Raw genomic sequence first — 12,410 nt, 5'->3', positions numbered from 1 at the left:
CAGGCAGGAGAAAATGGACAAACAGTGAGTAAGGAGGAGGTGAAGAGACAGAAACATTGGGGAGGAGGCAATAGGTAGAGGTGGGAGAATGTGGTGGACAGACAGAGGGGGAAAGCGATGGACACACAGAGAGGGGCAGGTGGAGGTGTGTTCAGTACCTGTGCCGATCGCATATGCAGGTGAACCCATGAGGAAAGTCTAGTTATTAATAACAGCAGTTGGGGTTGCATGCTTCTGTGGAAATGTTGTAACCAACATACCGATTCTATACAGACTCTTACGACAACAGTTTTGTGAATATAAGAAGTATCTGTAAAGTAACCTCCAATTTCTTGTTGGCTGGAAAATAGTACCAGAACAACCGCTACAGTGAATCACACAGCAGCTCAGAGTCCTCAGAGCTGCAATAGCTACAAGCTACACTGCCTCATCATCATCTTCGGTATCCATTTAAAGCTACAACTGAAAATCAACATAATGTGAAAACCATTCTGTAATACCGATTTTATTGAAGAGCGCGAAGTGGTTGAAACAAGTACTCACTACACACAGCGCTATCAAGCATCCATGTGTGCTGTCACACTGTGCGGCAGCATCTGTATCGAGTGCTTCAGTTATTAACAGAAGAAGTCAGGTATATAAGCCACTGCTTCAAAAACGAATACCGTAAAGAAAACAATTACATGTGTGTGAGATATAATAATTTTATCAGGTGGAATGAAAGATCCTGGTTCAGCTTCTTATTTATTTGCCAACTATTCCTGCCTAAGCTCCAAGTAAGAGGTACAATTCCTAATGTCGTTGCAGTTTTAGAGAATAATCATTTTTGTGATAAGATGGCTGAAGTATTATGTAAATCTGCTTATGAGAAATCTTCCTCTATTATCACTAAATAAGGTGTTATATTGACAAATCAGTCTAGAATGCAACTGTAGCGGTGTAAAATCCCATAAGGCTATTCTTTTCACTTCAGCTTTGATGATTTTTAGTTTGCTTAAGTGAATCTCTTAGTATATTAAGGTTACAGCACCACTGAAATTAATCCCGGTTTTGTAATTAGTACCATCAGTGGTACGACGGAAATTAATTTTTGAGGCTTAAAATTTACCAATCACGAATTTGCTATACAGGGTGAGTCACCTAGCATTAACGCTGGATATATTTCGTAAACCACATCAAATACTGACGAATCGATTCCACAGACCGAACGTGAGGATAGGGGCTAATGTAATTGTTTAATACAAACCATAAAAAAATGCACGGAACTATGTTTTTTAACACAAACCTACGTTTTTTTTAATGGAACCCCGTTAGTTTTGTTAGCACATCTGAACATATAAACAAATACGTGATCAGTGTCGTTTGTTGCATTGTAAAATGTTAATTACATCCGGAGATATTGTAACCTAAAGTTGACGCTTGAGTACCACTCCTCCGCTGTTCGATCGTGTGTGTCGGAGAGCACCGAATTACGTATGGATCCAAAGGGAACGGTGATGGACCTTAGGTACAGAAGAGACTGGAACAGCACATTACGTCCACATGCTAACACCTTTTTATTGGTCTTTTTCACTGACGCACATGTACATTACCATGAGGGATGAGGTACACGTACACACGTGGTTTCCGTTTTCAATTACGGAGTGGAATAGAGTGTGTCCCGACATGTCAGGCCAATAGATGTTCAATGTGGTGGCCATCATTTGCTGCACACAATTTCAATCTCTGGCGTAATGAATGTCGTACACGCCGCAGTACATCTGGTGTAATGTCGCCGCAGGCTGCCACAATACGTTGTTTCATATCCTCTGGGGCTGTAGGCACATCACGGTACACATTCTCCTTTAAGGTACCCCACAGAAAGAAGTCCAGAGGTGTAAGATCAGGAGAACGGGCTGGTCAATTTATGTGTCCTCCACGTCCTATGAAACGCCCGTCGAACATCCTGTCAAGGGTCAGCCAAGTGTTAATTGCGGAATGTCCAGGTGCACTATCATGCTGATAGCACATACGTCGACGCGTTTCCAGTGGGACATTTTCGAGGAACGTTGGCAGATCGTTCTGTAGAAACGCGATGTATGTTGCAGCTGTTTGGGCCCCTGCAATGAAGTGAGGACCAATGAGGTGGTCGCCAATGATTCCGCACCATACATTTACAGTCCACGGTCGCTGTCGCTCTACCTGCCTGAGCCAGCGAGGATTGTCCACGGACCAGTAATGCATGTTCCGTAGATTCACTGACCCGTGGTTTGTGAAAGCCGCTTCATCGGCAAACAGGTAGAACTACAATGCATTCTCTGTTCATGCCCATTGACAGAATTGCACTCGATGATTAAAGTCATCACCATGTAATTGCTGATGTAGCGGCACATGAAACGGGTGAAAGCGGTGACGATGAAGTATGCGCATGACACTACTTTGACTCAGTCCACCGGCTCTCGCAATGTCCCGTGTGCTCATGTGTGAGTTCGTGGCAACAGCAGCTAACACGCCAACTGCACCCGCTTCTCCTGTGACGGGCCTGTTACGGACCCGTTTGCGTGCTACGACCATAGCTGTTGCATACAGTTGGCGGTAGATGTTTTGCAATGTGCGGCACGTTGGATGCTCTCTGTCCGGGTACCGTTCTGCATACACCCTGCAGGCTTCAGCTGCACTTCGTCGACACTCGCCATAGATGAGTGTCACCTCCGCCTTTTCAGAGTTCGAATACACCATGGTCACAGTTCCTACAACACTACACTATCACAGACGTCTGGTAACACGGTGTACTACAGTTGGTCTGCGTGCGGAGACGAATGCAGAATAACAAAAGCAGCAAGCGCTACATGCGGACACTGCGACAGCTAGACAAAACCACAACAGTGCACTACAGCCACACTCGTAAACACGGTCGTCATCGTAAACATGTCCCTGCAGATGCTGCTCGCTGACCGTGGCCCGTGTTTGTTAACAACACGCAACTGAACGTCGGAGGTTTCAAGCGTCAACTTTAGGTTACAATATCTCCGGATGTAATTAACATTTTACAATGCAACAAACGGCACTGATTACGTATTTGTTTATATGTTCAGATGTGCTAACAAAACTAACGTGGTTGCATTAAAAAAAAACGTAGGTTTGTGTTAAAAAACATACTTCCGTGCATTTTTGTATGGTTTGTATTAAACAATTACACTAGCCCCTCTGCTCACGTTCGGTCTGTGGAATCGGTTCGTCAGTATTTGGTGTGGTTTACGAAATATATCCAGCGGTAACGTTAGGTGACTCACCCTGTATACGCTGCAAAGAGAGCCGACAGTATAATCTATATAAATTACTACACTGTATCGGTTCTTAATGAAAACATAATTGTTATTAGGTGATGACAGAAGTAAAAACACTGTGAATTAGAGTTATATTTCTCTTCCTTGCTGAGTAAGATTTATGAACAATAAAATTATTTGTGGATGTATGTACCGTCTTTGTAACTAAATGAAAGGCGCTATTTTGCCATATGTAGTTCGTTTCTGTCATTGATGAAGCATCTTCAGTGGCTTGTGAATACATGTTTGTTTATATATACACTGGTGAGCCAAAACATGATGACCACTGCCCATTGCGAGACTGTATGCTGACTGGTGGCGTTGAGGGCACGTGACGCACTCTAGCGACGGTAAGTGGCACAAAGGCAGAAATTCGGCGACTTAAGAGACTGAAAAAGGCCAGACTGTTGTGGCCAAGCGTCTAGGAACGAGCACTTCGGAAACGGCGAAGCTGGTCGGCTGTTCCCGTGCTACTGTCACGAGCATCTGTGGAAAGTGACTGAAGAATGCTGAAGCCACGAGTAGGCGACAACAAGTTGGACGTCCATACCTCATCACAGAACATAGGGACCGGAGGCCTGTCCGCTCTCTAATGCAGGATAGGCGGCGTTTTGTGGCAGGTCTGACGTTAGAGTGCAGTGCTGGCGCAGGCACAAGTGTTTCGGAGCACACCGTTCAGCACACAGTGTTGAGCATGGTCTTCCGCAGCAGAGGACCGCTAAGTGTTCTGATGTTGAGCCAACAATGTCGTCAGTTATGACTACAGTTGGCACGAAATGATGGAGACTGGACCGCGGATCACTGGAACCGTGTCGACTGGTCGGATGAGTCCTGTTTGTCGGTGAACGAGGCCGGCGGTCGTTTCCAGACACGCCACTGTGCAGGCGAACGGCTGCAGCGCGCCACGGACGCAGGCCGGTAGGAGCAGCGTTATGTTGTGGAGGACGCTCACATTCACTTGGACTTCCATTGGACCTGCGGTAGTAGTTGAAGGCACCATGAAAGCTGTGATTGACGTTTTGCTCAACAGTGATGGCGGCTTCCAGCAAAATAACTGTCGGTGCCACAAGTTCAGAATAGTGCTGCAATGGTTTGAGGAGCATGATAGTGAATTCACGTTGATGTCTTGGTCATCAAATTCGGTTTATGGAGTCCAATTAAACCCAAACCGGATGCTATCGGGCGCAAGCTCCGCGCCCACAAACCAACCGCCCGTAAATTACGGGAAGTGCGTGACCTGTGCTTTGGCATCTGGTGCCACAAAGCTCCGGAAACCTATCGAGTACTTCTCGAATCCATGGCACACAGATTCACTTTTCAATTGATTTCCAGAACTGGACCAACACGCTTTTAAGTAGGTGGTCAAAATATTTTGGGTCATCAGCATGTACAGTAAATGCATCATGTAGTAGTTACATGTATGTTAATATGTTACTTTTTCAGCACAAGATTCATGAGGGTAAGTTATCGTTTGGTTTTATGATTTTGAATGTTGGTAGTTCATATGTGCTATCCTGGAGATGGGTTTACTTGGTATCCATCTGCAGGACAGTACACATGAACTAACAATATCAGAAATCATAACAGTAAACTATAATTTCATCTCATGAAACTAGTGGTGCAAAAGTTTTATATATTTGTAACAGCTAAACAAATAAATTCATCACCTTTTTCTTTTTTCCTTTGACATCGTTCTCTAGTTACTTCAACATTCATGGAGATATGATCCACCTTTGCAACTAGATGAAAGGCACTTGTTTTTTGTCACACACAATTCGCCTCTTTTATTTATAACCATTTTGAGTGGCCTGTAATATATGTGCTTGTGGCAAAAAACAAACTGCTTTCATCTAGTTGCAAAGATGGATCATATCTGCATGAACTTTGAAATGACTAAGAAACAATAATAATAATAATAATCATCATCATCATTTACGACTGATTATGCCTTTCAGCGTTCAGTCTGGAGCATAGCCCCCTTATAAAATTCCTCCAAGATCCCCTATTCAGTGCTAACATTGGTGCCTCTTCTGATGTTAATCCTATTACTTCAAAATCATTCTTAACCGAATCCAGGTACCTTCTCCTTGGTCTGCCCCGACTCCTCCTACCCTCTACTGCTGAGCCCATGAGTCTCTTGGGTAACCTTGCTTCTCCCATGCGTGTAACATGACCCCACCATCTAAGCCTGTTCGCCCTGACTGCTACATCTATAGAGTTCATTCCCAGTTTTTCTTTGATTTCCTCATTGTGGACACCCTCTTGCCATTGTTCCCATCTACTAGTACCTGCAATCATCCTAGCTACTTTCATATCCGTAACCTCAACTTTGTTGATAAGGTAACCTGAATCCACCCAGCTTTCGCTCCCATACAGCAAAGTTGGTCGAAAGATTGAACGGTGCACAGATAACTTAGTCTTGGTACTGACTTCCTTCTTGCAGAAGAGAGTAGATCGTAGCTGAGCGCTCACTGCATTAGCTTTGCTACACCTCGCTTCCAGTTCTTTCTCTATGTTGCCATCCTGTGAGAATATGCATCCTAAGTACTTGAAAACGTCCACCTGTTCTAACTTTGTTCCTCCTATTTGGCACTCAATCCGTTTATGTTTCTTTCCCACTGACATTACTTTCGTTTTGGGGATGCTAATCTTCATGTCATAGTCCTTACATTTCTGATATAGCTCTGAAATATTACTTTGCAATCTTTCAATCGAATCTGCCATCAGAACTAAGTCATCCGCATATGCAAGACTGCTTATTTTGTGTTCACATATCTTAATCTCACCCAGCCAGTCTATTGTTTTCAACATATGATCCACAAATAATATGAATAACAGTGGAGACAGGTTGCAGCCTTGTCTTACCCCTGAAACTACTCTGAACCATGAACTCAATTTACTGTCAACTCTAACTGCTGCCTGACTATCCATGTAAAGACCTTTAATTGCTTGCAAATGTTTGCCTCCTATTCCATAATCTCGTAGAACAGACAATAACTTCCTCCTAGGAACCCGCTCATATGCCTTTTCTAGATCTATAAAGCATAGGTACAATTCCCTGTTTCACTCATAACACTTCTCCATTATTTGCCGCAAGCTAAAGATCTGGTCCTGACAACCTCTAAGAGGCCTAAACCCACACTGATTTTCATCCAATTGGTCCTCAACTAATACTCGCACTTTCCTTTCAACAATACCTGAGAAGATTTTACCCACAACGCTGATTAAAGAGATACCTCTGTTGTTGTTACAATCTTTTCTGTTTCCATGTATAAAGATTGGTGTGATTACTGCTTTTGTCCAGTCTGATGGAACCTGTCCCGACTCCCAGGCCATTTCAATTATCCTGTGTAGCGATTTAAGACCTGACATTCCACTGTATTTTATGAGTTCCGACTTAATTTCATCCACCCCAGCTGCTTTATTGCACTGCAAACTATTGACCATTTTCTCCACTTCCTCAAATGTGATCCTATTTCCATCATCATTCCTATCCCATTCTACCTCGAAATCTGAAACATTACTGATCGTATTTTCACCTACATTGAGCAACTCTTCAAAATATTCCCTCCATCTGCCCAAGGCATCCACAGGATTCACCGGCAATTTTCCTAACCTGTCTAAAATACTTGTCATTTCCTTCTTACCTCCCTTTCGAAGACTGCTAATTACATTCCAGAATGGTTTTCCAGCAGCTTGACCCATAGTCTCCAACCTGTTTCCAAAGTCTTCCAAGATTTCTTCTTGGATGCTGGAATTATCAGTTTGGCTTTGTTTCTTTCTTCAACATAACTTTCTCTGTCTACCTGAGTTCTAGTATGTAGCCATTTTTGATACGCCTTCTTTTTCCTTTTACAGTCTGCCTTGTCTGTTTCATTCCACCAAACTGTTTGCTTCCTCCCACTTTTACACACTACTGTTCCAAGACACTCTTTAGCCACTTCTAGTACTGTGTCCCTGTACCTTGTCCATTCCTTTTCCAATGATTGTAATTGACTACATTCAACTGACTGGTATCTTTCTGAGATCGCTGTTATGTACTTGTGCCTGATTTCCTTATCCTGAAGTTTCTCCACTCTTATCTTCCTACATATGGACCTGACCTCCTGCACTTTCGGCCTCACAATCCCAATTTCACTGCAGATTAAATAATGATCAGTGTCATCAAAGAATCCCCTGAATACACGTGTGTCCCTCACAGCCTTCCTGAGTTCCTGATCTGTTATTATATAGTCAATGACAGATCTGGTTCCCCTACCTTCCCAAGTATACCGGTGAATGTTCTTGTGTTTAAAAAAGGAATTTGTGATTCCTAACAAGGGAACCTCCCCATCGCACCCCCCTCAGATTTAGTTATAAGTTGGTACAGTGGATAGGCCTTGAAAAACTGAACACAGATCAATCGAGAAAACAGGAAGAAGTTGTGTGGAACTATGAAAAAAATTAGTAAAATATACAAACTGAGTAGTCTATGCGAAGATAGGCAACATCAAGGAGAATGGTAGTCAAGGAGCGCCGTGGTCCCGTGGTTAACGAGAGCAGCTACGGAACGGGAGGTCCTACGTTCAAGTCTTCCCTCAAGTGAAAAATTTACTTTCTTTATTTTCAGTTTATGTGACAAACTCTTATGTTTTCATCACTTTTTTGGGAGTGGTTATCACATCGACAAAAAACCTAAATCGGGCGAGGTAGAAGAATCTTTTTACCCATTCGCTAAGTTTCCAAGTTAGGTGGGTCGACAACATATTCCTATCATGTGACGCACATGCCGTCACCAGTGTCGTATAGAATATATCAGATGTGTTTTCCTGTGGAGGAATCGGTTGATCTATGACCTTGCGATCAAATGTTTTCGGTTCCCATTGGAGAGGCGCGTCCTTTCGTCTACTAATCGCACGGTTTTGCGGTGCGGTCGCAAAACACAGACACTAAACTTATTACAGTGAACACAGACGTCAATGAACGAACGGACAGATCATAACTTTGCGAAAATAAAGAAAGTAAAATTTTCAGTCGAGCGAAGACTTGAACCAAGAACCTCTCGCTCCGCAGCTACCCACGCTAACCACGGGACCACGGCACTCCTGATCTCACATTCGCCTTGATGTTGCTTATCTTGCCAACGGACTACTCAGTTTGTGTATTTTACTAATATTTTTCATAGTTCCACACAATTTCTTCCTGTTTTCTCTTTTATTTGTGTTCAGTTTTTCAAGGCCTATCAACTGTACCAACTTATAACTAAATCTGAGGGGGGTGCGATGGGGAGGTTCCCTTGTAAGCCCATACTGGCACAGAAATCCGAGATTTGTTTCCCGTTCCTGTTGGCCTCCATATCCTCTCCAAATTTACCCATAACCTTTTCATACCCTTCTGTTCGATTTCCAATCCTGGCATTAAAATCACCCATGAGCAGAACACTGTCCTTGTCCTTTACTCTAACAACTACATCACTGAGTGGCTCATAAAAACTATCCATCTTATCTTGATCTGTCCCTTCACAATGCGAATATACTGACACAATCCTAATTTTCTTGCTAGACACTGTCAAATCTATCAACATCAGTCGTTCGTTTACATACCTTATTGCAACTACGCTGGGTTCCATTTCTTTCCTGATGTAAAGCCCTACACCCCATTGTGCTATTCCTGCTTTGACTCCTGACAGGTAGACCTTGTATTCTCCCACTTCCTCTTCTTTCTCACCACTTACCCGAATGTCACTAACAGCTAAAACGTCCAGCCCCATCTTACTTGCAGCCTCTGCCAGCTCTGCCTTCTTCCCAGAGTAGCCCCCATTGATATTAATAGCTCCCCATCTCATTACCATTTGTTTGCCAAGTCGTATCTTAGGAGTCCCTGGTTTGTCAGTTAGAGGTGGGACTCCGTCACCTCCAAAGGTCTGAGGCATTTTGCTCTGATTGTTGCCAGCATCATATTTAAAGTACCAGGGAAGCAGGTTGCTAGCCTTACTTGCCCCGAGTCCCATTGAGTTTTACCCCTAGCGGTTGAGGGACTAACCGGTGGATTTGCTAGTCTTTGCCGTATGAGCACAAAGGTGACCACGACTCAGAATATGTCTGAGGTGCCCAGCCTTATTCCAAAGTAACTGGTATCCTGACTGTCGGGACCATTTACTTGGCCACTCATACGTTGCCCATGGTTCATGAAGTAGGACATGACTACAGGAACCCACACCATGAACCAACTAAGGAACAATGGAAACAATGGAAAAAGAAAAAGACGATACATTTATTTGTTTGGCTGTTATAGCTTTAATTAGTCATAATAGAGAATAAATGAAAAATCTAGCTCTCACACACTCTGCATCAAATTTATGACCGAACTCATAAATGTCTAGTTGATCAGTACGCCAAATGTTATTGTAGTGACATTTGATTAAAATCTCTTAAATTACTAATAACTATTCTCAGAAAAGTAATTGTAGATATAAATTTTCTTATTTTAATTCCATAGAATGACATCGTATCTGGTGCTATATCTGAGATGTTGTTACATAAATCAATTAGTTCATATTCTTGACAGCATAACTTCTGGAAATCAGGTTTGGAATTTTGCAGTCTCAGTTTTCAGTAATGGTCCAGGTCTGATTGTTAGTCAGCCCCACTCTCCTGGACATTTTTATTTGAGTTAATAAAATTAAAATAAAATGGTACTGATGTCATTGTTTGAATAATACAATATTTAAGTGATGATTCATTTATAACAATGGTTTGATTATTTGCTGCCAGGTGATAATGACAGTGAGTTGATTTCTAGTTCTATTTAAACTTCCATTCAGGAATTTGATTAGATAAACAAGATCACTCCTGTCATCAGTGTTTCTAGGAAGAAAGGGTATCCAGATGTTTTTAAACATTAAAAAGCAGATGACTGATACCTTTATAAATGTAGAATGAAACTATTACCTCAATTAGCTTGCCTTATTTAAATTATATTAAGTTGTATGGTGCACTTTCTTGTTTCATACCACATTCTCTGTCTAATTCTCTCTCATTTTAAATTGATTGACATAATTTTATTTTATTTATGCAAGGCGCTTAGTTGCAGTTGTAGGCATAAAATAATGCTGCTAGTAAATTAATTGGTTCCTCGAAAATCACTTGACAATTAATTCAAATCGCTGTATTATAGGGCATTAAGTTTAAGAAAACTTGCACACAATAGAAAGGAAAGTGACTAAATAAATAAAATTGAAACATTTGAAACAATAAATTAATTATTAAGTAAAATACATATTACTAAACTTATAAAATGACAAAATAACTAACAAAAGTAAAGGAAATCATTACAATATAATAAAAAGATGATCTATCACAGAAGAACAAATCAGTTTTCTTAATTACCCTTAGATCTGACGAGATTAAACAAGTGACTTGTGCCTCATACAGGCCAAACGACTGAATGTGATGGCTGAAAGTGTTGTTTGTCAATGGTGTTGCTACTTTAAGAGTTGAAGGACCAATTTTGAATGTTCATGATGTCGTCAGAAGTGACTGTATAGCTGTAGTCAATAACGAACTGGTACTGAAAATTGACTGAATGATTCGTGAAAACTGGCGCTTTACGTTATATCATCTATTAGAAACCTTCTTGAAATTTCTTGGGGCGTTTTGCGTGAGGTAGTGACTAAACGATCACTGTACCCAAAGTTCGTTGGATTCCATAAATACTTTCTCAGAACTACAAACTCAATTTTTGACTGGTTTTCTCAACTTCCTTTTTCGTTTTGATGCTGAAGAAAGAGGCGTACTAGTAACGGGACGTGAGTTCCCTATGCTACTGCAGAGAATATTCAGTAGTCAGCACTATGGAATCATCCTAACTCGTTCACAAAAACGAAGAAAATGACGCTAAACATTGTCGGACAGAAAGGTCATGATCACTCTTTCGTTTTTGGGATGCTAAAGTCATCATTTTTGGGTTTTATTGAAAGAGAAAGGAAAATGAATTCTAGGATGTTTATGACGCGATAAGAAAATTGAGAATAGGCTTTTGAAAGAATCTGAACACTCTCTTCTTTACCAGTGTTGAGTTTTTGCACATCATTTATCGGACACATTCTGTGCGTCAGACAGAAAATTGATTAGGTCATTTAAATTGTGACGTTCTCGAACATGAGTTACAGTGCAGGAGCAGTTCCAAGTGATTTTCATCTCTTCGTGCGCGTAAAAACATGCCTTAGTTCCTAATACTTAGTCAATGCCAAAGCAATACAAAATACTGTCACAGTCTGGCTGAAATCTATGGCAGAACAATTATAGTGAGGAGGAATTTGTCAACTCGCTAAGAGCTATGATAAGTCTGAATAACGCTTATGCAGAGAAACGTCATAAATGTGTGGCGTAGTTGTGACGCTCTGTAATAAATTTCCTTTAATTGCTTTCCTGATAGGTCTCTAACATCACAACAAGCAGTCTTTGCTCTCCTTGCAGTGTCTCAGGCCGGTGCGTTAAGATCTCTCGTTGAAACCTCTTCCAGTCTTTTGCCTCTTTGCCTACACACGAATATCTGCCCATTGATTTGTAGCAGTGCAGCATGGTTATGTTATGTGAGTAGTGTAATCTGTGGTTTATCCCCCATTCCTTCACGTTGTCTTACGTCTAATATTAGCCCACTGCACTGCATTCTGTAAGAACCCTATGTACGTTGCATACACTATGTTTGCTGCTTGCTAGTGAGCCCGATTTCAGATTTGGCATCACGCAAGTAAAACTGCTATAACGGTCAGAATGACCGTGGAGAAATCTTGTTGCCATCTTTGGACACACTTAAGATCTAAAAACAGACATGACCAGTATGGATTCCACACAGAACTAAAGTACTGCAGATGAGACCTCCACGAAAACAGTATGCTACTTACTCTACTCTCCTTGGTCTGCCCTTTAAACGTTTAAGTACCTGGAGGAGTACATCATTTGCCTTGTGGGTTACACTCCTCACATGTATACCCAAATGTAGCTTCCTAGGAAACATAACCCCAATGTCTAGGGAATTAGCTGACTCTACAAGGAATTCTTCTCCTACATTAGAGGCGAATTTTGGTTTGAATCTTCACGAGCAGAAGTATACCAACTGGCTACT

The 12,410-nt window shown here is 41.7% G+C and overlaps 1 protein-coding gene across 3 annotated transcripts in view; it reads right to left on the bottom strand.

Annotated features, from left to right (window-relative positions):
* Positions 1 to 12,410, bottom strand: part of LOC126484515 (UDP-glycosyltransferase UGT5-like) — a 155,346-nt gene that overhangs the window by 35,804 nt on the left and 107,132 nt on the right. The gene's annotated exons all lie outside the window — the stretch shown is intronic.

The sequence above is a fragment of the Schistocerca serialis genome, chromosome 6, assembly GCF_023864345.2.
Source record: "Schistocerca serialis cubense isolate TAMUIC-IGC-003099 chromosome 6, iqSchSeri2.2, whole genome shotgun sequence".
In the NCBI taxonomy this organism is placed as follows: domain Eukaryota; kingdom Metazoa; phylum Arthropoda; class Insecta; order Orthoptera; family Acrididae; genus Schistocerca; species Schistocerca serialis.
Note: the sequence above shows the minus strand (reverse complement) of the source record. Positions and strands in the feature narration are given on the sequence as shown.